Source organism: Oncorhynchus gorbuscha, linkage group LG16 (genome assembly GCF_021184085.1).
Source record: "Oncorhynchus gorbuscha isolate QuinsamMale2020 ecotype Even-year linkage group LG16, OgorEven_v1.0, whole genome shotgun sequence".
Lineage (NCBI taxonomy): Eukaryota > Metazoa > Chordata > Actinopteri > Salmoniformes > Salmonidae > Oncorhynchus > Oncorhynchus gorbuscha.
In genome coordinates, this window is record NC_060188.1 from 83,069,642 (window position 1) to 83,093,191 (window position 23,550).

General features: G+C 44.7%; 1 pseudogene; it reads right to left on the reverse strand.

Annotated features, from left to right (window-relative positions):
* The window catches only part of LOC124000468, a 125,427-nt pseudogene that overhangs the window by 38,717 nt on the left and 63,160 nt on the right, over positions 1 to 23,550 (reverse strand).

Consider the following 23,550-nt stretch of genomic DNA (forward strand, 5'->3'; position numbering starts at 1 on the left):
GAGGAAGGGATTGACAGAGGAGGGGATTGACAGAGGAGAGGATGACAGTGGGGATGACCGAGTAAAGGATGACACAGGAGAGGGTTGACGGGGGGGGGGTTACATAGGGGGTTGACAGAGGAGGGGATGACAGAGATGGGGAGGGTGACAGAGAAGGGCTTTGGTAGGAATAGTGTGGGTGATGTTGTAGATAGGAGGGAGGATCATTTTTCACTGAACGTGAGATAGTTTGGGTTCTTACCTGTGAAAGGTGGTAGGGATTCTAACTGAGAAGTTATAATAGTGTTGGTATAGTAGTATTTGCCTATGACAGTGTGTGTGTGTGTGTGTGTGTGTGTGTGTGTGTGTGTGTGTGTGTGTGTGTGTGTGTGTGTGTGTGTGTGTGTGTGTGTGTGTGTGTGTGTGTGTGTGTGTGTGTGTGTGTGTGTGTGTGTGTGTGTGTGTGCGTGTGCGTAAGTATGACGTGTTTTACCTGAAGAAAGTGTGGTGTTCTATGCAGCACTTCCACAGATTTTTACAGGCTGTCTTATTGGGAGCCTTGAAGAAGAACGACGTCTCTGTGCACTGTAAATAAACAACAACAATCTCTTATACCAAAAACAAACAAACAAATAATGCAAATCACATTCAGCAGCTAAATCAATAAGATACAGTGGCAAGAAAAAGTATGTGAACCCTTTGGAAATACCTGAATTTATGCATAAATTGGTCATAAAATCTGATCTGATCCTCATCTAGTTCACAACAATAGCAAATCAAATCAAATCAAATGTATTTATATAGCCCTTTGTACATCAGCTGATATCTCAAAGTGCTGTACAGAAACCCAGCCTAAAACCCCAAACAGCAAGCAATGCAGGTGTAGAAGCACGGTGGCTAGGAAAAACTCCCTAGAAAGGACAAAACCTAGGAAGAAATCTAGAGAGGAACCAGGCTATGTGGGGTGGCCAGTCCTCTTCTGGCTGTGCCGGGTGGAGATTATAACAGAACATGGCCAAGATGTTCAAATGTTCTTAAACTAATAACACACAAACAATTATATGTTTTCAATGTCTTTATTGAACACACCATGTAAACATTCACAGTGCAGGGTGGGAAAAGTATGTGAACCCTTGGTTTTAATAACTGGTTGACCCTCCTTTGGCAGCAATAACCTCAACCAAATGTTTTCTGTACTTGTGAATCAGAGCTGTGCAACAGTCAGAAGGAATTTCGGACCATTCCTCTTTACAAAACTGTTTCAGTTCAGAAATATTATTGGGATGTCTGGAGTGAACTGCTTTCTTGAGGTCATGCCACAGCATCTCAATCGGGTTGAGGTCAGGACTCTGACTGGGCCACTCCAGAAGGCATATTTTATTCTGTTGAAGCCATCCTGCTGTTGATATACTTCTGTGTTTTGAGTCATTGTCCTGATGCATCATGCAACTTCTGTTGAGCTTCAATTGGCGGACAGATGGCCAAACACTGTCCTGCAAAATTTCCTGATAAACTTGGGAATTCATTTTTCCATCGATGATATCAAGCTGTCCAGGCCTTGAGGCAGCAAAGCAGCCCCAAACCATGATGCTCCATCCATCATACAATTGGGATGAGGTTTTGATGTTGGTGTGCTGTGCCTTTTTTTCTCCACACAGTGTTGTGTGTTCCTTCCAAACAACTCAACTGTAGTTGAATCTGTCCACAGAATATTTTGCCAGTAGCGCTGTGGAACATCCAGGTGCACTTTTGCAAACTTCAGATGTGCAGCAATGTTTGTTTTTTTGACAGCTGTGGTTTCTTCTGTGACGTGCTCCCATGAACACCATTCTTTGTTTAGTGTTTTACGTATTGTAGACTCGTCAACAGAGATGGTAGCATGTTCCAGAGATTTCTGTAAATCTTTAGCTGACAATCTAGGATTCTTCTTAACCTCATTGAGCATTCTGCGCTATGCACCTGCAGTCATCTTCGCAGGACGGCCACTCCTATCTTGTCTCATTGGTTGGACTCAAGGTTGCCTGACTCCTGACGCCTGACTCCTGACTCCAATTAGCATTTGGAGAAGGTGTTCACATACTTTTTCCAACCTATACTGTGAATGTTTAAATGATGTATTCAAAATACACATAAGAAAAATACAATCATTTGTGTGTTATTAGTTTAAGCACACTATGTGTGTCTATTGTTGTGACTTAGATGAAGATCAGATCAAATTTGATGACCAATTTATGCAGAAATCCAGGTAATTCCAAAGGGTTCACATACCTTTTCTTGCCACTGGATATTAAAGCAATAAGGCCGAGGGGGTGTGGCATATGGCCAATATAGCACAGCTAAGGGCTGTTCTTATGCACGACGCAACACGGAGTTCATCATTAAGCTGGATATGTTTTGAGGAAGTGAAGTTCGTGTGACGTGTCTCCCTTCCCATTTGCACCTGTGAAGTGAACATCAGTGAACATGGGAGAGAGCTTTCAAGGCTGCAACCGTGTCCCCTAGTTCTGCTCTGTCATGTTTCTTTCACTTCTCTCATTAAACATTAGGCGGATGTCAAAATCTTTCAAGATCAAACACACGATTGACCTTTCAAGGTACTGCAACTACTCCTTGGAACATTCAGTCAGTTTTATTGTATGCCTTGTATTGAAGTCTGACATGGGGGGGAAATTATAATGAGGTTTTCTACACCTGTGATATCCAAACAAATTGATTCTGATTCAGTCATACCAAGTTTGCTAGTGTGAATTATAGTGTGAATCAAACTATTGAGTTTATGAAACTTGCTAAAATAAACAGAATAATCACAAACAAACAAAGCCAAGGTTGAAAATTCAGTCCATAAATTCACACAACATTCCTTATGCAGGTAATACTGAAAGATAATAACTGACAACTTACATCTTTTCCAACGACTTGAAGCTCAAACTGTGTTTCCTTAAAATGCACTTTTGTTATCCTTGGCCTAAAATGATCAAAAATAAACAAACAGATAATGAGATGTTTATTAACAGGTACGATAGCTTAGTCACAGTTGATTTTCTCATAAATGCTGCAGCAAGTTATCTAACTAATATGAAGGGCTCTATTTTTGGCTGGTATTAGTTTGCAATTTCGTCATGTAAAAACTGGCACACAGGCATTTTTCCAGCCGTAACGCCAAGTTCGGCAATTTACCTGTCTTATATCAGCTTGTTTGCACTCAGATGGGTGCTACAAAGGGTAGTGCGTACGGCCCAGTACATCACTGTGGCCAGGCTTCCTGCCGTCCAGGATCTCTATACCAGGCCGTGTCAGGCCGTGTCAGAGGAAGGCCCGAAAAATTGTCAAAGACTCCAGCCACCCTAGTCATAGACTGTTCTCTCCGCTCCTACACTGCAAGCGGTACCGGAGCGCCAAGTCCAGGTCCAAAAGGCTTCTTAACAGCTTCTACCCCCAAGCCATAAGACTGCTGAACAGTTAATCACATGGTTACCCAGACTATTAACATTGACCTCGTTTTCTATGCTGCTGCTACTCACTGTTTATAATCTATGCATAGTCACTTTACCTCTACCTACATGTACATATTACCTCAATTACCTCGACTAACCTGTACCCCCACACCGGTACTCCATGTATATAGCCTTGTTATTGTTTTTTTATTGTGTAACTTTTATAAACTTCAGTTTATTTTGTAAATATTTTATATCGTCCCCTTCAAAAAAAAATGGCCTAATATTACATACCCAAATCTAACTGCCTGTAGCTCAGGACCTGAAGCAAGGATATGCATATTCTTGGTACCATTTGAAAGGAAACATTTTGAGGTTTGTGGAAATGTGAAATTAATGTAGGAGAATATAACACAATAGATCTGGTAGAAGAAAATACAAAGAATAAAACAACTACCACCATCTTTGAAATGCAACAGAAAGGTCCCACATCTAGCCATCACTCTGGTTGTAATTCTGATGGTGTCCACAAGACGTCAGCAGTGTATGTGCAATGTTTCAGACGGATAAGTATGAGCACTCTACATGACATTTAGTGTAAAGTCACCCAGGTACATTTGGGAAAATCATGAAGGAGACATTTACATTACATTTTCTGCAAGAATAATGTCAAATCTATATACTTGGACTTTGATTGAGCTTTTCCAGTAAGTTCAACATTTGCAAAACAACCAGTTTTCATAACTTCATAACTCTCCATATTCTTATCATTTTTGCCCAAAAGGAAAAGGCTGACTGTCACACAAGGTTAGCAGCTACAGTTGGCGACAGATACGGGGTTTCCGGACACTCCCGTAAAGCCCAGCTCATTGGCTATCTAGCGATTGCATTTCACAGCTTTGCTTGACCCCGATGTGTGCTTATTTGACAAAGTTACAGTTGATCAAGTGAAGATCACCCGCGTCGTCGGCGTGCCATGAAGGCGTCGCTCTCTGACCAAATTTGGTGTCCTATAGGATATACTACACCCCTAATGAAATAGTGAAGTCTGGTTATGTTCTAGGATCTCTGATATGGTGTCCTATAGGATATACTACACCCCTAATGATATAGTGAAGTCTGGTTATGTTCTAGGATCTCTGATATGGTGTCCTATAGGATATACTACACACCTAATGATATAGTGAAGTCTGGTTATGTTCTAGGATCTCTGATATGGTGTCCTATAGGATATACTACACCCCTAATGATATAGTGAAGTCTGGTTATGTTCTAGGATCTCTGATATGGTGTCCTATAGGATATACTACACACCTAATGATATAGTGAAGTCTGGTTATGTTCTAGGATCTCTGATATGGTGTCCTATAGGATATACTACACACCTAATGATATAGTGAAGTCTGGTTATGTTCTAGGATCTCTGATATGGTGTCCTATAGGATATACTACACACCTAATGATATAGTGAAGTCTGGTTATGTTCTAGAATCTCTGATATGGTGTCCTATAGGATATACTACACACCTAATGATATAGTGAAGTCTGGTTATGTTCTAGGATCTCTGATATGGTGTCCTATAGGATATACTACACACCTAATGATATAGTGAAGTCTGGTTATGTTCTAGGATCTCTCGGCCTTGTCTCAGGATGGTAAGTTGGTGGTTGAAGATTTCCCTCTAGTGGTGTGGGGGCTGTGCTTTGGCAAAGTGGGTGGGGTTATATCCTTCCTGTTTGGCCCTGTCCGGGGGTGTCCTCGGATGGGGCCACAGTGTCTCCTGACCCCTCCTGTCTCAGCCTCCAGTATTTATGCTGCAGTAGTTTATGTGTCGGGGGGCTAGGGTCAGTTTGTTTATCTGGAGTACTTCTCCTATCCTATTCAGGTGTCCTGTGTGAATCTAAGTGTGCGTTCTCTAATTCTCTCCTTCTCTCTTTCTTTCTCTCTCTCGGAGGACCTGAGCCCTAGGACCATGCCCCAGGACTACCTGACATGATGACTCCTTGCTGTCCCTAGTCCACCTGGCCATGCTGCTGCTCCAGTTTCAACTGGCCTGGGCCCTAGGACCATGTCCCAGGACTACCTGACATGAGGACTCCTTGCTGTCCCCAGTCCACCTGGCCATGCTCCTGCTCCAGTTTCAACTGTTCTGCCTTACTATTATTCAACCATGCTGGTCATTTATGAACATTTGAACATCTTGGCCACGTTCTGTTATAATCTCCACCCGGCACAGCCAGAAGAGGACTGGCCACCCCACATATGCTCTCTCTAATTCTCTCTTTCTTTCTCTCTCTCGGAGGACCTGAGCCCTAGGACCGTGCCCCAGGACTACCTGACATGATGGCTCCTTGCTGTCCCCAGTCCACCTGACTGTGCTGCTGCTCCAGTTTCAACTGTTCTGCCTTATTATTATTTGACCATGCTGGTCATTTATGAACATTTGAACATCTTGGTCATGTTCTGTTATAATCTCTACCCGGCACAGCCAGAAGAGGACTGGCCACCCCACATAGCCCGGTTCCTCTCTAGGTTTCTTCCTAGGTTTTGGCCTTTCTAGGGAGTTTTTCCTAGCCACCGTGCTTTTACACCTGCATTGTTTGCTGTTTGGGGTTTTAGGCTGGGTTTCTGTACAGCACTTTGAGATATCAGCTGATGTACGAAGGGCTATATAAATAAATTTGATTTGATTTGATTTGATCTCTGATATGGTGTCCTATAGGATATACTACACACCTAATGATATAGTGAAGTCTGGTTATGTTCTAGGATCTCTGATATGGTGTCCTATAGGATATACTACACACCTAATGATATAGTGAAGTCTGGTTATGTTCTAGGATCTCTGATATGGTGTCCTATAGGATATACTACACACCTAATGATATAGTGAAGTCTGGTTATGTTCTAGGATCTCTGATATGGTGTCCTATAGGATATACTACACACCTAATGATATAGTGAAGTCTGGTTATGTTCTAGGATCTCTGATATGGTGTCCTATAGGATATACTACACACCTAATGATATAGTGAAGTCTGGTTATGTTCTAGGATCTCTGATATGGTGTCCTATAGGATATACTACACACCTAATGATATAGTGAAGTCTGGTTATGTTCTAGGATCTCTGATATGGTGTCCTATAGGATATACTACACACCTAATGATATAGTGAAGTCTGGTTATGTTCTAGGATCTCTGATATGGTGTCCTATAGGATATACTACACACCTAATGATATAGTGAAGTCTGGTTACATTCTTGGAACTCTGAGGAATAAATATTAACGTGATTTGACTGGTTGATACAACGTTTAGGGTTAGATTTTCACAGATTCCTTTCATTGCAAATTGAACGAGTGGAAATTCTAAATCGATCGTGCATGCTATATGGACCTTTTTAGGGTATGAAAAATAATTTTATCTAACAAAACGACACTTCTTGTTATATCTGGGACCCTTTGGAAAATAAATCAGAGCAAGATTTGAGAATGTAAGTACACATTTCACCTGCAATGGTGAATTTATCAAACATATCGCAGTGAAAAAAGTGTTTTGTTGTTAGGAGCGCTCCTCAAACAATAGCATGGCATGTTTTCACAGTAATAGCTACTGTAAATTGGACAGTGCAGTTATATTAACAAGAATGTAAGCTTTCAGCTGATATAAGACACTTATATGCACCGACATTTGTTGTTTCTCTAAAATCTGCGATCCTGACACAAGGCACTGCATGATTTACAACTGTCCCGTTGACGGGACACCTATCCCTGATTAAGGGGTAGTAACTTGTTGGTTAAGGGCTCGTAAGTAAGCATTTCACTGTAAGGTCTACACCTGTTGTATTCAGCATTTCACTGTAAAGTCTACACCTGTTGTATTCAGCATTTCACTGTAAAGTCTACACTTGTTGTATTCAGCATTTCACTGTAAAGTCTACACCTGTTGTATTCAGCATTTCACTGTAAAGTCTACACCTGTTGTATTCAGCATTTCACTGTAAAGTCTACACTTGTTGTATTCAGCATTTCACTGTAAAGTCTACACCTGTTGTATTCAGCATTTCACTGTAAAGTCTACACTTGTTGTATTCAGCATTTCACTGTAAAGTCTACACCTGTTGTATTCAGCATTTCACTGTAAAGTCTACACCTGTTGTATTCAGCATTTCACTGTAAGTCTACACCTGTTGTATTTGGCACATGTGACAAAGGTGTATCCTTAAAAAGATTATCCAAACTGCTAATTTCAGGCAGCAATGGTAGAGATATTTAAGACCAACCAAAAGCTATTTTTAGCGGTAATGCAGGTTGGTTATGCCATGAATTTAGACAGTGGAAACAGCCTATCAAGCCATGACGCACAATGCACATATGTGCATGGAACAAGAGTAGCCTAATGTGCTTTTGGTGCCTGTATACTTCGTATTTAGAAACATAAAAAACAAATGTTTTCATTTTGTTTTATTTGATTAAAAACCAAGTATAGCCTCCACTCCTCTCAATTAAGTTATTTTTTCTGCTCAATGCAATCGCAAAGTAGTTAAGACTGGCCCCTGAGACCACTTGTAAATAAATCTTAATCACCAAAGATGTATTAAAATATCATGTTTGAGAATTTAAAACAGTGACATTCCCTTTTTATCTATACATTGTAGGCAGGCCCACATTATTTTAGCCATGCAGGTCCCGTTTTGGGCATGCGTAAAAACCCCTCCATGATGTAGGCTACATGTCCATCCTGAAACGAGAGATGAGAACCTCTGAATACCAGGGCCAGGTCACCCAGCCATCCCAGACTGCACCAGTGAACCTCATAAGTTATCTGTAACCTGTAAAAATGGCTTGTTTTCAGTTTCATTTGTTCAAAACCCAAACCCTCCTTTAGGCCTACTATAACAAAGGCTGGTTCAACAGCAATGCCTTTCTTTTTTATCCGGGCGATTTCATGATATCATTACATTTCACGTTTATTTATTGTTGTTTAAAAAAACTGATTGGTTGTTTTTCGTGACATTTTATTACAACCAAAGTTATTAGAATGATTTACCTTTCCTGGTTTAATGGTGTGGCAACGTCTGTGGCAAGCTTGCAATGCAGATGCTGGAGATGGGTGAATGAGATCTGATCTGTAAGATGGTTCCACATATATTCATATTTGGGAGCAGTATAACGGTGAGTGGACGTTCTCCCTTTCTCTTTATATTGGATCTTTGTCCAGCTACTGTGAAACATTGGGACGTGAGTAACACCCTCTATAGTCTGCATTGTTTTAAAATGATATGCTCACGGGGAGAAATGATGGTGTCTGTAAGTGTATTTACACATAGCCTATTTAAAACAAGTTGTCGATTCATTTCAAATTTCAATCAAAATATTTGCTCTCTTTTTAGGCTTTATCAATTATTTATTGAATCTTGTTTATTGACAATGTTTGGCATGTCGATGCTCAGCCATAATACAATTTACAGTAGACCTACACCTATATCAGTGTGAATGCTATTGAAGCCATGCAATTACTTAGATTGGGTTCAAGTTAACATATTTAGCAAAGATAGTTTACATTGTGTTATTTAGTTTCTGTAAGCCATTTAACAAACTATAAAGCAATACATAAAAGACTGTAAATACACAACTTAAGGTAACCAATTATTTAGCCATGGAGTACATTCTGATTGGCCAGTGAGGGGCCAAGCATCGACACACCCACAACTTGTTAATTCATCAAAACCCAGCCCTTTCGCACCAACGCCAGCAAGTCCGTTGATAATTGTGATAGTGGAAATAGCAAACTATCATATTCCTTATTTACTCCTACAATGTATATACAAATCATCCAAAAACAATACCTACCAGAAATACTTCCCAACCTGTGTTTTGTTCTTGTAAACAACAACTCCAATAGGTGTTAACCCCAGGAAGTATTCAGATTGATTCTCACCCTGAAACACACCACAATAATAGGTATTATTCCAAGCACAATTTACATACTATGTCCCAACCAGAGATAACACGCAGTAAAGATATTAACGTATGTGTCAAAGCATAATAAAAGAGTAAAATAGTCATCTCTCCATACACAAAGAGACTAGGACAATAAGAAAGCACATTATCAAGGCAATGTGATCGTGATAAACCACAGAATACAGCTCTAACAAGCATCTCATTGACTCTGTACTGGTACCCCCTGTACATAGTCTCGCTATTGTTATTTTAATGTTTTGTTACTTTTATTTCTTATTCTTATCTGTATTTTTTAAAACTGCATTGTTGGTTAGGGGCTTGTAAGTAAGCATTTCACTGTAAGGTCTACCTACACCGGTTGTATTCGGCGCATGTGACTACTTACAAACACAGGGTGAAGATCGACTCCGTACATATCCAGTGTTTTGGCGATTCCTAAATAATTGTGTTCAGCCTTGGAGGGAACCTGGCCCCTGAAACACAGAGAGTTTATCTTGTTGGTGAAGCATCAGGAAAGGTTTTCAAGCCCATATACAAACACATAGAAGGAAATCTTATCTAGTGTGTATCTACAAGTATACAAAGTGTGACATTATCGAGTACACATCTGCAATTACTGTATACATGGTATAACATGAGCAAGTATACACCTACAAGTATACATACATACCATAGTGTAACATTATTAAGTATACATTTTACTGTATCCAGTTGAAGTCGAATTTTTACATACACCTTAGCCAAATACAATTAAACTCAGTTTTTCACAATTCCTGACATTTAATCATAGTAAAAATTCCCTGTCTTAGGTCAGTTAGGATCACCACTTTATTTTAAGAATGTGAAATGTCAGAGAGAACGATTTCTTTCAGATTTTATTTATTTCATCACATTCCTAGTGGGTCATAAGTTTACAAACTTAATTACACTCAATTAGTATTTGGTACCATTGCCTTTAAATTGTTTAACTTGGGTCAAACATTTTGGGTAGTCTTCTACAAGCTTCCCACAATAAGTTGGGTGAATTTTGGCCCACTCCTCCTGACAGAGCTGGTGTAACTGAGTCAGGTTTGTAGGCCTCCTTGCTCACACACACTTTTCAGTTCTGCCCACAAATCTTCTATAGGATTGAGGTCAAGGCTTGGTGATGGCCACTCCAAAACCTTGACTTTGTCCTTAAACCATTTTGCCACAACTTTGGAAGTATACTTGGTGTCATTGTCCATTTGGAAGACCCATTTGCGACCAAGCTATAACTTCCTGACTGATGTCTTGAGATGTTGCTTCAATATATCCACATCATTTTCCTACCTCATGATGCCATCTATTTTGTGAAGTGCACCAGTCCCTCCTGCAACAAAGCACCCCCACAACATGATGCTGCCACCCCTGTGCTTCACGGTTGGGATGGTGTTCTTCAGCTTGCAAGTGTAACAGTATAACTTTAGACCATCCCCTCACCCATACCCGGGCGCGAATCAGGGACCCTCTGCACACATCAACAACAGTCACCCAAGAAGCATCGTTACCCATCGCTCCACAAAAGCCTAGGCCCTTGCAGAGCAAGGGGAACAACTACTTCAAGGTCTCAGAGCAAGTGACGTGACCGATTGAAACGCTATTTAGCGCGCACCACCGCTAACTAATGTCACGTTCTTTCAAAATCGAACCCAGAAGCAGACCAGGACAAGGAGAGTAGGAAGAAGGTGAGTATTTATTTACAAGTGAATGTGAATGGGTAGATATATCCAGGTGGCGTAGCAGGCAGCGGTGGTGAGTTGATGGGAGTAAATAGGTGGATCCAATGGGGTAGCGGAATCCTCCGACGACTAGGCTGGAATGGGATAAATGATTGGGGTGAGTAACTGAAGACAGAACAAACGGAGGTAAGTTTAAGGCAAGCAATACGTAAAAAACAACAAAACCAATTCTATCCAACTTGAGGCTGATACTCTGGCACAACATACTGTTCATGGCTAACGATCCGGCAGGGAATGGATGTCAGGTCCGGGCTTATGAAGAGGAGAGATGATGATCACGACCAGGTGTGCAGATAGCTGATGGGATACAGGTGCGGGTAATCAGAACTCCCAACTGGCTACATTGCACGGCAACCAGACAGGGTGCGTTCCAGGACGCCGGAAAAAAAACACTCCAGGACAGAACACAGGCAAAAAACAGACTCAGGAAACGGGATTCGTGACAACTAAGCTAGCCGTTTCACATCCGTTACACAAGCCTCCCCCCGTTTTCCTCCAAACATGACAATGGTCATTATGGCCAAACAGTTCTATTTTTGTTTCATCAGACCAGAGGACATTTCTCCAAAAAGTATGATCTTTGTCCCCATGTGCAGATGCAAACCGTAGTCTGGCTTTTTTTTATAGTGGTTTTGGGAGCAGTGGCTTCTTCCTTGCTGAGCGATATAGGACTTGTTTAAATGTGGATATAGTGTCATGTTTGTCATTTATTATCATGTCTTGTCCCTGTGCTCCCCATTCTGTTCGTTTCCCTCTGCTGGTCTTATTGGGTTCTTTCCCTCTTTCTATCCCTCTCTCTCCCCCTCCCCCTCTCACTCTCTCGCTCTCTCTTCTCTCTATCGTTCCGTTCCTGCTCCCAGCTGTTCCTATTCCCCTAATCATCATTTAGTCTTCCCACACCTGTTCCCGATCCTTTCCCCTGATTAGAGTCCCTATTTATTCCTTTGTGTTCCGTTCCTGTCCCGTCGGTTCCTTGTTTAGTATTCACCATGCTGTGATTGCGTTTCGCCCTGTCCTGTCGTGTTTTTGCTGTGATTGTGTATCGCCCTGTCCTGTCGTGTTTTTGCCTTCATCAGATGCTGCGTGTGAGCAGGTGTCTCTGTCTACTACGGCCTGCGCCTACCCAGCGACCTGCAGTCTGTGGCCGCTTCTCCAGTTATTCCCCTCTACAGACTAGAGGATTTCTGTTATTCCCTGTTTGGACTTAAATAAACTCTGTTTCTGTTAAGTCGCTTTTGGGTCCTCTTTCACCTGCATGACAGAAGGAACCGACCAAGGAATGGACCCAGCGACTTCAGACGCTCGTTACACTGCCGTCAAGATCCAAGGAGCCATGCTCGGCAGACACGAGCAGGAATTGTCTGCTGCTCGCCATGCCGTGGAGAACCTGGCCGCTCAGGTTTCCGACCTCTCTGGACAGTTCCAGAGTCTACGTCTCGTGCCACCTGTTACTTCCTGGCCTGCCGAGCCTCCAGAACCTACGGTTAATAACCCACCTTGCTACTCCGGGCAGCCCACTGAGTGCCGCTCCTTTCTCACGCAGTGTGAGATTGTGTTCTCTCTCCAACCCAACACATACTCTAGAGAGAGAGCTCGGGTTGCTTACGTCATTTCACTCCTTACTGGCCGGGCTCGAGAATGGGGCACAGCTATCTGGGAGGCAAGGGCTGATTGCTCTAACAAGTTCCAGAACTTTAAAGAGGAGATGATTCGGGTTTTTGACCGTTCAGTTTTTGGTAGGGAGGCTTCTAGGGCCCTGGCTTCCTTATGCCAAGGTGAACGGTCCATAACGGATTATTCTATTGAGTTTGCACTCTTGCTGCCTCTAGTGAGTGGAACGAGCCGGCGCTGCTCGCTCGTTTTCTGGAGGGACTCCACGCAGTGGTTAAGGATGAGATTCTCTCCCGGGAGGTTCCTTCAGATGTGGACTCTTTGATTGCTCTCGCCATCCGCATAGAAACGGGTAGATCTTCGTCACCGGGCTCGTGGAAGAGAGCTCGCATCAACGGTGTTTCCCTGCTCCGCATCGCAACCATCTCCCTCCTCTGGCTTTGAGACTGAGCCCATGCAGCTGGGAGGGATTCGCATCTCGACTAAGGAGAGGGAACGGAGGATCACCAACCGCCTGTGCCTCTATTGCGGAGTTGCTGGACATTTTGTTAATTCATGTCCAGTAAGAGGCCAGAGCCCATCAGTAAGCGGAGGGCTACTGGTGAGCGCTACTACTCTGGTCTCTTCATCTAGATCTTGTACTACTATGTCGGTCCATCTACGCTGGACCGGTTCGGGTGCTACATGCAGTGCCTTGATTGACTCTGGGGCTGAGGGTTGTTTCATGGACGAAGCATGGGTTCGGAAACATAACATTCCTTTCAGACCGTTAGACAAGCCTACGCCCATGTTTGCCTTAGATGGTAGTCATCTTCCCAGTATCAAATTTGAGACACTACCTTTAACTCTCACAGTATCTGGTAACCACAGTGAGACTATTTCTTTTTGATTTTCCGTTCACCGTTTACTCCTGTTGTTTTGGGTCATCCCTGGCTAGTATGTCATAATCCTTCTATTAATTGGTCTAGTAATTCTATCCTATCCTGGAACGTTTCTTGTCATGTGAAGTGTTTAATGTCTGCCATCCCTCCTGTTTCTTCTGTCCCTACTTCTCAGGAGGAACCTGGCGATTTGACAGGAGTGCCGGAGGAATATCATGATCTGCGCACGGTCTTCAGTCGGTCCCGAGCCAACTCCCTTCCTCCTCACCGGTCGTATGATTGTAGTATTGATCTCCTTCCGGGGACCACTCCTCCTCGAGGTAGACTATACTCTCTGTCGGCTCCCGAACGTAAGGCTCTCGAGGATTATTTGTCTGTGTCTCTTGACGCCGGTACCATAGTGCCTTCTTCTTCTCCGGCCGGGGCGGGGTTCTTTTTGTTAAGAAGAAGGACGGTACTCTGCGCCCCTGCGTGGATTATCGAGGGCTGAATGACATAACGGTTAAGAATCGTTATCCGCTTCCCCTTATGTCATCAGCCTTCGAGATTCTGCAGGGAGCCAGGTGCTTTACTAAGTTGGACCTTCGTAACGCTTACCATCTCGTGCGCATCAGAGAGGGGACGAGTGGAAAACGGCGTTTAACACTCCGTTAGGGCATTTTGAGTACCGGGTTCTGCCGTTCGGTCTCGCCAATGCGCCAGCTGTTTTTCAGGCATTAGTTAATGATGTTCTGAGAGACATGCTGAACATCTTTGTTTTTGTCTATCTTGACGATATCCTGATTTTTTCTCCGTCACTCGAGATTCATGTTCAGCACGTTCGACGTGTTCTACAGCGCCTTTTAGAGAATTGTCTCTACGTAAAGGCTGAGAAGTGCTCTTTTCATGTCTCCTCCGTTACTTTTCTCGGTTCCGTTATTTCCGCTGAAGGCATTCAGATGGATTCCGCTAAGGTCCAAGCTGTCAGTGATTGGCCCGTTCCAAGGTCACGTGTCGAGTTGCAGCGCTTTTTAGGTTTCGCTAATTTCTATCGGCGTTTCATTCGTAATTTCGGTCAAGTTGCTGCCCCTCTCACAGCTCTTACTTCTGTCAAGACGTGTTTTAAGTGGTCCGGTTCCGCCCAGGGAGCTTTTGATCTTCTAAAAGAACGTTTTACGTCCGCTCCTATCCTCGTTACTCCTGACGTCACTAGACAATTCATTGTCGAGGTTGACCTTCAGAGGTAGGCGTGGGAGCCATTCTATCCCAGCGCTTCCAGTCTGACGATAAGGTTCATCCTTGCGCTTATTTTTCTCATCGCCTGTCGCCATCTGAGCGCAACTATGATGTGGGTAACCGTGAACTGCTCGCCATTAGCCCTAGGCGAATGGCGACAGTGGTTGGAGGGCGACCGTTCCTTTTGTCGTTTGGACAGACCATAAGAACCTTGAGTACATCCGTTCTGCCAAACGACTTAATGCCCGTCAAGCTCGTTGGGCGTTGTTTTTCGCTCGTTTCGAGTTTGTGATTTCTTACCGTCCGGGTAGCAAGAACACCAAGCCTGATGCCTTATCCCGTCTGTTTAGTTCTTCTGTGGCTTCTACTGATCCCGAGGGGATTCTTCCTTATGGGCGTGTTGTCGGGTTAACAGTCTGGGGAATTGAAAGACAGGTTAAGCAAGCACTCACGCACACTGCGTCGCCGCGCGCTTGTCCTAGTAACCTCCTTTTCGTTCCTGTTTCCACTCGTCTGGCTGTTCTTCAGTGGGCTCACTCTGCCAAGTTAGCTGGTCATCCCGGTGTTCGAGGCACTCTTGCGTCTATTCGCCAGCGCTTTTGGTGGCCGACTCAGGAGCGTGACACGCGCCGTTTCGTGGCTGCTTGTTCGGACTGCGCGCAGACTAAGTCGGGTAACTCTCCTCCTGCCGGTCGTCTCAGACCGCTCCCCATTCCTTCTCGACCATGGTCTCACATCGCCTTAGACTTCATTACCGGTCTGCCTTTGTCTGCGGGGAAGACTGTGAGAGCCGCCAATAAACGCAGGATTAAGAGTCCAAGGTATTGTTGCGGCCAGAGAGTGTGGCTTTCCACTCGCAACCTTCCTCTTACGACAGCTTCTCGTAAGTTGACTCCGCGGTTCATTGGTCCGTTCCGTGTCTCCCAGGTCGTCAATCCTGTCGCTGTATGCTTCTTCCGCGACATCTTCGTCGCGTCCATCCTGTCTTCCATGTCTCCTGTGTTAAGCCCTTTCTTCGCACCCCCGTTCGTCTTCCCTCCCCCTCCCGTCCTTGTCGAAGCGCACCTATTTACAAGGTACATAAGATCATGGACATGCGTTCTCAACATACTTAGTGGATTGGGAGGGTTACGGTCCTGAGGAGAGGAGTTGGGTTCCGTCTCGGGACGTGCTGGACCGTTCACTCATCGATGATTTCCTCCGTTGCCGCCAGGATTCCTCCTCGAGTGCGCCAGGAGGCGCTCGGTGAGTGGGGGTACTGTCATGTTTGTCATTTATTATCATGTCTTGTCCCTGTGCTCCCCATTCTGTTCGTTTCCCTCTGCTGGTCTTATTGGGTTCTTTCCCTCTTTCTATCCCTCTCTCTCCCCCTCCCCCTCTCACTCTCTCGCTCTCTCTTCTCTCTATCGTTCCGTTCCTGCTCCCAGCTGTTCCTATTCCCCTAATCATCATTTAGTCTTCCCACACCTGTTCCCGATCCTTTCCCCTGATTAGAGTCCCTATTTATTCCTTTGTGTTCCGTTCCTGTCCCGTCGGTTCCTTGTTTAGTATTCACCATGCTGTGATTGCGTTTCGCCCTGTCCTGTCGTGTTTTTGCTGTGATTGTGTATCGCCCTGTCCTGTCGTGTTTTTTGCCTTCATCAGATGCTGCGTGTGAGCAGGTGTCTCTGTCTACTACGGCCTGCGCCTACCCGAAGCGACCTGCAGTCTGTGGCCGCTTCTCCAGTTATTCCCCTCTACAGACTAGAGGATTTCTGTTATTCCCTGTTTGGACTTAAATAAACTCTGTTTCTGTTAAGTCGCTTTTTGGGTCCTCTTTCACCTGCATGACATATAGATACTTTTGTACCTCTTTCCTCCAGCATCTTCACAAGGTCCTTTGCTGTTGTTCTGGGATTGATTTGCACTTTTTGCACCAAAATACATTCATCTCTAGGAGCATACCACTCCTTCCTAAGCAGTATGCAGAATGCGTGGTCCCATGGTGTTTATACTTGCGTACTATTGTTTGTACAGATGAACGTGGTACCTTCAGGTGTTTGGAAATTGCTCCCAAGGATGAACCAGACTTGTCGAGGTCTACAATTATTTTTCTGAGGTCTTGGCTGATTTCTTTTGATTTTCCCATGATGTCAAGCAAAGAGGCACTGAGTTTGAAGGAAGGCCTTGAAATACATCCACAGGTACACTGTAACGGCGTTCGTCTGTTGAAAGAAGAGAGTCGGACCGAAATGCAGCGTGTTGGTTACTCATGACTTTAATGAATGAAAAAGTGACGATACATGAAATAACTGAAACTAAATACAAAAACAACAGAACGGACCGTGAAACTAATTACAGCCTATCTGGTGACCACAACACAGAGACAGGAACAATCACCCACGAAATACAAAGCGAAACTATGGCTCCCTAAATACGGTTCCCAATCAGAGACAACGATAAGCACCTGACTCTGATTGAGAATCGACTCAGGCAGGCAGCCAAACCTAACAACACCCCTAATCAGCCGCGATCCCAAATAATACAAACCCCAATACGAAAACAACATATAAACCCATGTCACACCCTGGCCTACCCAAACATATAACAAAAACACAAAATACAATGACCAAGGCGTGACATACACCTCCAATTGACTCAAATAATGTCAATTAGCCTATCAGAAGCTCCTGAAGCCGTGACATCATTTTGGGGAATTTTCCAAGCTGCTTAAAGGCACAGTGAACTTAGTTTATGCAAACTTCTGACCCACTGGAATTGTGATACAGTGAATTATAATTGAAATAATCTGTCTGTAAACAATTGTTGGAAAAATTACTTGTGTCATGCCCAAAGTAGATGTCCTAACCGACATGCCAAAACTATAGTTTGTTAACAAGACATTTGTGGAGGTGTTGAAAAATGAGTTTTCTCTGTGTTGTCTGTTCACACTGCTATGCTTTATCTTGGCCAGGTCGCAGTTGCAAATGAGAACCTGTTCTCAACTAGCCTACCTGGTTAAATAAAGGTGAAATAAAAAAGAAAATAAAAAAAATGATTCCAACCTCAGTGTATGTAAACTTCTGACTTCTACTGTACGTGGTGTAACATGAGCTAGTATACACCTACAAGTATACATACCGTAGTGTGACATTATATTGTACAGACCATTTAGAACATCTAGATATCTTTATCTATTCTAAAGAGTTTATAAACATCTAAAGCTAAGGGTTTATAAACATCTAAAGCTAAGGGTTTAGAAACATCTGAAGCTAAGGGTTTATAAACATCTAAAGCTAAGAGTTTAGAAACATCTGAAGCTAAGGGTTTATAAACATCTAAAGCTAAGAGTTTAGAAACATCTGAAGCTAAGAGTTTAGAAACAGCTTAAGCTAAGAGTTTATAAACATCTAAAGCTAAGAGTTTATAAACACACCCCTGATGACAGTATTACAGAGTTGTTTAACTGTCATGAATCCCCCAGTCTAATAAACAGTAAATCTAACATGATGATCTACCTGGTCAACAACAAAGGTAATTATAGGTAGTGAGGTTATAGCTAGAGTGTTTAAGAGTACTGTATGCAGTCTGAACAGATACAAGACAATGGATACACTCTGAAGTGGCAACACTGAGATAAATATTCTACATATAATAATAATAAAAAGAATAATAAGGTACTACAATACAAGTCATCTTACATGTCAGATTTAATGTTCAGCGACAGAATTGTCTGGTCCCACGAGACTACAATAAAATATATTCAAATGAAACAATACACTTTTCAAAAACGTACATAACATACTTTCCCCCCTCCTCATCTAGTCAGTAATGCTTTTTCTACGTTCCTATTTCTTAATTAACATTCCATGTGAAATAATGTTCAACTAGGTTGTGGACTGGGTTATGTATCTCCTATTACTCATTAACTACAATGTCATACAGAGAGAATCATGTTTAAAAACCAAACGCATGCAGTCTAGGAGACCACAGGTATGGACCAACTCCCTGTGCTTCGCTGAGTACATACAATATGTTCATCAAGAGTGAACCGTGTACCAACTGCCAACTGAGTCTACAATATGGTGAAAATATCTATGAATGTGGGTAAAGGGTGATGGTATTGCTGTATGTATCATGCAACCCATACTGTAATCTCTGGACTATAAGCAGTGTGTCTGCAGTGTAAACTCTGGCTTTGGTAAGCTTCATATACTGTGCCAACATCTCCCTCCTAATGTTAGAGGTTGGATGAGTCCCCTCCCCTCCCCTCCCTCCTCCTCCTCCTCCTCCTCCTCCTCCTCCTCCTCTCCGCTCTCAAGCCGTATAATTGATCTCCTGATCACACACATTAGTAACACAGAGACTCAGACTCATTCAGCCTGCTCAAGTGTGACCCCTAGATCTCCTCACACCTCTCCTTCTCCTCCTCGTCTTTCACTCTTCCTCCTCCATCCATACCCTGAAGACACAATCTCATCCTTTCCTCCCACTTCTTTCCCGAGTACATTTAGGATTCTGTTCACATGTTCTTTATAAGCGGCCGGGCCAGGGCTGAGATGATTGTCTCATACATGCAGTTAGGTGGTGAGTGGCTTGGAACGGGGAGTTATTAACGGACACTTCGGGGTGGGCAGGTTGAGGCAGGAGCTCCATGGAGCTGTGATACAACGGGTGCGGAAAGGGGCAGGGACACTCATCCCTCCATCTGGCCCCTCGTCTGCCTGCCTGGCTGTGTGTGTGTGTGTGTGTGTGTGTGTGTGTGTGTGTGTGTGTGTGTGTGTGTGTGTGTGTGTGTGTGTGTGTGTGTGTGTGTGTGTGTGTGTGTGTGTGTGTGTGTGTGTGTGTGTGTGTGTGTGTGTGTGTGTGTGTGTGTGTGTGTGTGTGTGTGTGTGTTTGGTTGGCCTCATGTCTTCCCACTGCTGCCCGTCGGAATGAGGCCACCTGGACGGACGAGGCAGGAATAGGAAGTAGAAGGGAGTCAGAGAGCAACAGATATATGACAAGGGGTGTGGTGCTGGGTGCTCACTCTACATAGCAGATCACAGCGAGGTTGACATCCACATGCTCTTGAGAAAACTACATCTGTCTCATTGTATCTATCTCTCCCTCCTCCCTCCCCCCCTCCCTCCCTACCACTCCTTCTATCTCTCTTTTCCTCCCTCTGCCTCTCTTATTTTCATATTGCAGTGTGGCTCTCTCCTTAATTTCGGGTCAGTCACAGTGGTCAGGTATTCTGTCACTGTGTATCTGTCACTGAAATCACATTCTAGTTTGCTCAGTTTTTTTGTTCATTCTTTCCAATGTGTTAAGTTATTCTCTTTTGTGTTGGGTCTAATTGCATTGCTGTCGTGGGGCTTGTTTGTGAACAGAGCCCCAGGACCAGCTTGCTTAGGGGACTCTTCTCCGAGAGAGAGAGAGAGAGAGAGAGAGAGAGAGAGAGAGAGAGAGAGAGAGAGAGAGAGAGAGAGAGAGAGAGAGAGAGAGAGAGAGAGAGAGAGAGAGAGAGAGAGAGAGAGAGAGAGAGAGAGAGAGAGAGAGAGAGAGAGAGAGAGAGAGAGAGAGAGAGAGAGAGAGAGAGAGAGAGAGAGAGAGAGACCAGCGTAAAATCAAATGATGATCACTGTCTCTTGGTCAGCAACATTAATGTGATGCATGGTCATAGACTAAGACCTTTCAGGACTTATGGGGTTGACTCTGTAAGAACAACTGTAATGTATATGATATGTAATAATAGGACTGTCTCAGTCTGAGAAAACAAACCCTATTTCTCCCCAATTTTGAGGTATCCAACTGGTAGTTATAGTTTTGTCCCATCGCTGCAACACCTGTACGGACTGGGGAGAGGCGAATGTAAAGAGCCATACGTCCTCCGTAACACGACCACGCCAAGCAGCACTGCTTCTTGACACACTGCTTCTTTTATCCGGAAGACAGACACACCAATGTGTTGGAGGAAACCGTACAGCTGGCAACCGAAGCCAGCGTGCATGTGCCCGGCTCGCCACAAGGAGTCGCTGGAGCGCGATAGGACAAGGACATCCCGGCAGGCCAAACCCTCCTCTAACCAGGACGACGTGGGCCAAATGTGCGCCGCCTCATGGGTCTCCCAGTCGCGGCCGGCTGCGACACAGCCTGGGATCGTACCCATGTCTGTAGTGACGCCTCTAGCACTGCGATGCATCCCTATATACCATATATACCACATCAATGCTGTTGGTGATCCTTCCAACCATACAGCTCTGTTGGTCACCCCTCTATCCCTACAGCTCTGTAGGTCATCCCTCTATCCCTACAGCTCTGTAGGGCATCCCTCTATCCCTACAGCTCTGTAGGTCATCCCTCTATCCCTACGGCTCTGTAGGTCATCCCTCTATCCCTACAGCTCTGTAGGTCATCCCTCTATCCCTACAGCTCTGTAGGTCACCCCTCTATCCCTACAGCTCTGTAGGTCATCCCTCTATCCCTACAGCTCTGTAGGTCATCCCTCTATCCCTACAGCTCTGTAGGTCATCCCTCTATCCCTACAGCTCTGTAGGTCATCCCTCTATCCCTACAGCTCTGTAGGTCATCCCTCTATCCCTACAGCTGTGTAGGTCATCCCTATACCCCTACAGCTCTGTAGGTCACCCCTCTATCCCTACAGCTCTGTAGGTCATCCCTATACCCCTACAGCTCTGTAGGTCATCCCTCTATCCCTACAGCTCTGTTGGTCATCCCTCTATCCCTACAGCTCTGTTGGTCATCCCTATACCCTTACAGCTCTGTCGGTAATCCCTATACCCCTACAGCTCTGTAGGTCATCCCTATACCCCTACAGCTCTGTAGGTCATCCCTATACCCCTACAGCTCTGTTGGTCATCCCTATACCCCTACAGCTCTGTTGGTCATCCCTATACCCCTACAGCTCTGTAGGTCATCCCTATACCCCTACAGCTCTGTTGGTCATCCCTATACCCCTACAGCTCTGTAGGTCATCCCTATACCCCTACAGCTCTGTTGGTCATCCCTATACCCCTACAGCTCTGTAGGTCATCCCTATACCCCTACAGCTCTGTAGGTCATCCCTATACCCCTACAGCTCTGTTGGTCATCCCTATACCCCTACAGCTCTGTAGGTCATCCCTATACCCCTACAGCTCTGTAGGTCATCCCTATACCCCTACAGCTCTGTTGGTCATCCCTATACCCCTACAGCTCTGTTGGTCATCCCTATACCCCTACAGCTCTGTAGGTCATCCCTCTATCCCTACAGCTCTGTAGGTCATCCCTATACCCCTACAGCTCTGTAGGTCATCCCTATACCCCTACAGCTCTGTAGGTCATCCCTCTATCCCTACAGCTCTGTTGGTCATCCCTCTATCCCTACAGCTCTGTAGGTCATCCCTCTATCCCTACAGCTCTGTAGGTCATCCCTCTATCCCTACAGCTCTGTTGGTCATCCCTCTATCCCTACAGCTCTGTCGGTCATCCCTCTATCCCTACAGCTCTGTAGGTCATCCCTCTATCCCTACAGCTCTGTTGGTCATCCCTCTATCCCTACAGCTCTGTAGGTCATCCCTCTATCCCTACAGCTCTGTAGGTCATCCCTCTATCCCTACAGCTCTGTTGGTCATCCCTATCCCCTACAGCTCTGTCGGTCATCCCTATCCCCTACAGCTCTGTAGGTCATCCCTATACCCCTACAGCTCTGTAGGTCATCCCTCTATCCCTACAGCTCTGTTGGTCATCCCTCTATCCCTACAGCTCTGTAGGTCATCCCTATACCCCTACAGCTCTGTAGGTCATCCCTCTATCCCTACAGCTCTGTTGGTCATCCCTCTATCCCTACAGCTCTGTAGGTCATCCCTCTATCCATACAGCTCTGTAGGTCATCCCTCTATCCCTACAGCTCTGTAGGTCACCCCTCTATCCCTACAGCTCTGTAGGTCATCCCTATACCCCTACAGCTCTGTAGGTCATCCCTCTATCCCTACAGCTCTGTTGGTCATCCCTCTATCCCTACAGCTCTGTTGGTCATCCCTATACCCTTACAGCTCTGTCGGTAATCCCTATACCCCTACAGCTCTGTAGGTCATCCCTATACCCCTACAGCTCTGTAGGTCATCCCTATACCCCTACAGCTCTGTAGGTCATCCCTATACCCCTACAGCTCTGTTGGTCATCCCTATACCCCTACAGCTCTGTAGGTCATCCCTATACCCCTACAGCTCTGTAGGTCATCCCTATACCCCTACAGCTCTGTAGGTCATCCCTATACCCCTACAGCTCTGTAGGTCATCCCTCTATCCCTACAGCTCTGTAGGTCATCCCTATACCCCTACAGCTCTGTAGGTCATCCCTATACCCCTACAGCTCTGTAGGTCATCCCTCTATCCCTACAGCTCTGTTGGTCATCCCTCTATCCCTACAGCTCTGTAGGTCATCCCTCTATCCCTACAGCTCTGTAGGTCATCCCTCTATCCCTACAGCTCTGTTGGTCATCCCTCTATCCCTACAGCTCTGTCGGTCATCCCTCTATCCCTACAGCTCTGTAGGTCATCCCTCTATCCATACAGCTCTGTTGGTCATCCCTCTATCCCTACAGCTCTGTAGGTCACCCCTCTATCCCTACAGCTCTGTAGGTCATCCCTATACCCCTACAGCTCTGTAGGTCATCCCTCTATCCCTACAGCTCTGTTGGTCATCCCTCTATCCCTACAGCTCTGTTGGTCATCCCTATACCC